This window comes from Sinocyclocheilus rhinocerous, unplaced genomic scaffold, assembly GCF_001515625.1.
Source record: "Sinocyclocheilus rhinocerous isolate Xijiao unplaced genomic scaffold, SAMN03320098_v1.1 scaffold5589, whole genome shotgun sequence".
NCBI classification, from domain to species: Eukaryota; Metazoa; Chordata; class Actinopteri; order Cypriniformes; family Cyprinidae; genus Sinocyclocheilus; species Sinocyclocheilus rhinocerous.
The window spans coordinates 83,427-88,171 of record NW_015650801.1 but is presented as its reverse complement, the minus strand read 5'-3'; positions in this window follow the sequence as shown (position 1 = coordinate 88,171).

Here is a 4,745-nt window from a genome sequence, read left to right as displayed (position 1 = left end):
TAGCAACCCGAGTCAGACCAGTCTGAAGGTCTGACCCGAGTTTGGAGGTTGTAGCTTTAAAAGTCTAGGAGGAGATACATTTTAAAGGGATCATATGATGCGATTTCAATTGTTCCTATCAGGAGAAACAAAAGCACACGCAAACTTCAGTGTCTTTCCACAGGCGCAGCTTGGTAGCGTCTGAGGTAAACACAATGCGCATCACCATGGTAACCCACAGCGCTGCTTTCTCTGGTGGCCAGAGCTGTATTGATTCAAACTCAGTCTTTAGTGGTGAAAATTGATAGATGACTGTGTGCACAATAATCTCTTCTTCACATCATAAATAAATAAATAAATAAATATTAATAACAAAACAAACATTGCAATTGTGAATACACAATGGTGTATCACACACTCCCCAACAAAGAAAAGATGGCTCCTGCCAACATATTCTTTCATCATAACACCTATTTTATCTTCACTCTTCTAGTACCCGATTGTCATAGGAGGTACCCAAAATGGAAATGTGACTTGTGGTGTAAGGATAGAATAAGGTGTACTAACGTAGGGTGTAATGTGGTAAGGTGAAATGTGGTAAGATGATAACCCCCAATATGGTGTCTGATTTATCTCGTAAGTCTCTAAACTGTTTACTGTCGGATATGACTGAATTGCTGGCTGACTGAGTGTTTCATAAGTTAAACTAGGTGTGGGTCTTCTGTCACGTGTGGATCTTCCGACTTGGCTTGTTTGGTCAATTTCATCTGAACTCAAGGTAGGTATTTTGAGAACTTCTTGCTTAGGTATATCACTTTCATCTATCTGACTACATTCTCCCTCAACCTGTTCCTCATCTTCTTCAGATCGTGCCCATGTCACTTGTCTTTCACAGGTAAGTTCATTCTCATCAGGAAGATTACAGATAAGTCTCATTTTCTGTCTGTTTTCTTGGTCTTTCTCTTTCAGGTTGTTCACAGGATCGTCGTCGCAGAGTATCACAGGTAGGTTTATTGTTCTCTCAAGGTTGTGCTCCCAGGGTATCTGTCCACTGTCTTTGTCTTTCTCTTTCAGGTTGTGTATGGTATCGTCGTTGTGTAGGATCACAGGTAGGTTTCTCGGCAGGTTGGTTAATGGTAAGTGTCTTTGGTTGTTCTCTCGGGTGTCTCATAGCCTTAGCCAATAGTAGTTCTCGTCATCCTGTTCCTCATCACTATCAGAGTCACAGGGTTATCCCATCTCATCTTGTGGTCTTGTTTGGTTTCTCTTGGTCCTCTGTTTAGATGCTCCCTCTGGCATCTCTACTGGTAAGTCGTTAACCTGATGCAGCAGATTCCTGTGTAGAACTCTTGATTTTGAGCTGTCCGTCACTGCTCTTATATGTACGGTCAAGTATGAAGGAGCATTTTAGTTATTTTCGCTGTCATCATTCAAATCTGCAAAAAGTTCCGCCGCCGGAACTGTCGACCCCAGGAGGTTAATAACAAAACAAACATTGCAATTGTGAATACACAATGGTGTATCACACACTCCCCAACAAAGAAAAGATGGCTCCTGCCAACATATTCTTTCATCATAACACCTATTTTATCTTCACTCTTCTAGTACCCGATTGTCATAGGAGGTACCCAAAATGGAAATGTGACTTGTGGTGTAAGGATAGAATAGGGTGTACTAACGTAAGGTGTAATGTGGTAAGGTGTAATATGGTAAGATGATAAACCCCAATATGGTGTCTGATTTATCTCGTAAGTCTCTAAACTGTTTACTGTCGGATATGACTGAATTGCTGGCTGACCTAGTGTTTCATAAGTTAACCTAGGTGTGGGTCTTCTGTCACGTGTGGATCTTCGGACTTGGCTTGTTTGGTCAATTTCATCTGAACTCAAGGTAGGTATTTTGAGAACTTCTTGCTTAGGTATATCACTTTCATCTATCTGACTACATTCTCCCTCAACCTGTTCCTCATCTTCTTCAGATCGTGCCCATGTCACTTGTCTTTCACAGGTAAGTTCATTCTCATCAGGAAGATTACAGATAAGTCTCATTTTCTGTCTGTTTTTTAACCTGATGCAGCAGATTCCTGTGTAGAACTCTTGATTTTGAGCTGTTCGTCACTGTGACCACTCGGTAGATTGGCCCATCATTTATCTGCTCCTTGACAATGTACACAGTTTGCTCCCAATATGATCTCAATTTTCCCGGTCCACCTCTCTCACTTAGCTTTTTCACGAGTACTCTGTCACCAGGCTGAAGAACAACTCCTCTGGACTTCCTGTCATAGTACAGTTTTCCTCGGGCACTTGAGTTCTTACTGTTCTCTGAGGCAATTCGGTAAGCTTCTGCCATTCGCTCTGCCCACTGTTTGGCATATCCTCTTGGATCGTTACTTTTCTCTCCGTTGGTCACTTTGAACACAAGATCAATGGGTAATCGTGGGTGTCATCCATAGAGTAGGTAAAACGGTGAGTATCCTGTCGCTTCATGTCGTGTGCAATTGTATGCATGCACAATCTGTGGTAGATGTTCCTTCCGTTTCTCCTTTTCTTTCTCTGCCAATGTTCTCATCATCTGGAGCAGTGTTCTGTTAAACCTCTCAGCAGGATTGCCCTGAAGGTGATATGGAGAATTCTTGAATGGCTCATTCCTGACAATCGGCGCAAAAGGTTTTGAAGAGGTCATTCTCAAATTCTCGACCCTGGTCATGATGTAGTTTAGTTGGAAATCCAAACCGGGGAACGAAATCATTGAAGATTCTTTCTGCTGCTGTTCTTCCAGACATGTTTTTAGTGGCATATGCCTGAGCAAATCTTGTAAAATGATCCACTAGAACTAGTACATATTCACAACCTCCCCTGCTGCGTTCCAGATGCAGGTAGTCTACGGATATTAATTCGAATGGGGAGCTAGTACTTATACTACCCATTGGAGCTCTCTCGTGTATCGCTAGCTTCTTCTGTTTGATGCAAGGACATTTTCGTGCAACATATGTCTCGATGTCTTTCTTCATGAATGGCCAATAGAAGCGGTCCCTGGCAAGGTGTACTACTCTCTCCACTCCCACATGGCCCATGTCATCATGTAAGTGCTGAAATACTATCTGCTTGTATTGAGCTGGTAGGACAAATTGATGTCATTGCTCAGTTCTTCTGTACAATCCTCCCTCCAGGTGTAGTCTTGACCATTCGTGCATTAGTTTCTTTACAGGTCCACTGGCTCTGTGCCTTATGTCATTAGTGATACTTGCATTGGACTCTTTCATCCTAATAATCTCACCAATAGCTGGGTTCAGTCTCTGTGCCTTCCGCAGTTCATCATGACTTAGCTTTCCTAAGACTTCCCCAGCATCACTCTCCAGTTGATCTTCCTGGGCCTGGTTAAAGGGGTCATATGATGCGATTTCAAGTTTTTCTTTCTCTTTGGAGTGTTACAAGCTGTTCGTACATAGATAAGATCCCTGAAGTTGCAAAGACTAAAGTCTCAAAACCAAAGAGATATTCTTTATCAAAGTTAAGACTCTGCCACGCCCCCCTAAAACGGCTCGTTCTAACATGCCCCCACATATCTACCTCACTATGTGGAAATATTTGCATAATGTGGCCCAAATGTGCACGCAAAGAAAGAAGGCGTGGTTTCAGTAACCACAGTTAGTGTTGAAGCAGCCATGTCAAGGAGACGCTGTGTGTTTCTTTCTGACTTTGCTATGACAATCTGGCGCTTCTGAATCAGCTACTGTTTTGTTATTAGTTTAAGTATTTGCTATTGACTGTTCAAATGCGGATTTGGATGTCGTGTGTGTGTGTGTGTGTGTGTGTGTTTGAGAGAATGAGAGAGAGAGAGACGGTCACATCACAGTGGAGTCAGCTGTCTTAACTGTGGCTTGTGTACTGCAAGAAACTTTTCCCGAAACTTTTCACAGATTGCCCACTTCAATGCAAGGAATTCGAGTTTCCCTGAATGGAGTCTGTAATTCCGCTCTGCTGGTGTCAGTGTTCTTGATCCATATCTGATGACTCTCATTTTGTCAACCTGTCGTTGATAAAGTACCGCTCCAAATCCTTGTTCTGAGGCATCTGTATGAAGTGTGAAAAGCAAGTCGAAATCAGGATACACAAGGACAGGTGGAGTACTCAAAGCTTCAACTAATCTGCACAGTATCCTTTGATGTTCTTCCTTCCACTCAATGGGTGTTCGTGATGGTAGTTGAGCATTCTTCTTTCCATCTGCCTTAGGATTTGTTTTGACAGACCCCGTCCCTTTTTTCACTTGCAAAAGATCATATATCGGCTTGGCAATGCGAGAGAAATCCTGGACATATGATCGATAGTAACTAAGAAATCCAAACATCCTCCAGACTTCTCCAACTGTGGTAGGTTTCTTTGCTTTCCAGGCTCGTAACAGCATCCAAATCTTTAGGGTCTTCCCTGACTCCTTCGGCACTGACCAGTCGCCCAACGTATCGCACTTCTTTCTTGAACATCTCGCACTTGGTCGGTCTTAGCTTGACTCCATATCGCTGTAAAGCTTGCAACACCTTCTGTAGTACTTCCACATGTTCTTCAAAAGTTTTTGCATAGCACAAGATATCGCCAAGTTAAGGGATACAGCATTCATCCCGCAGGGAGTTGAAAGGCAGCAGGTGCATTAGTTAACCCAAATGGAATTCGTACCCACTCATAAAGGCCCCAAGGATTAATGAAAGCAGTCAGATGTCGTGATAGCTCTGCAATAAAGCCTTGGTGATAAGCTTTCCCTTGATCCAAAAT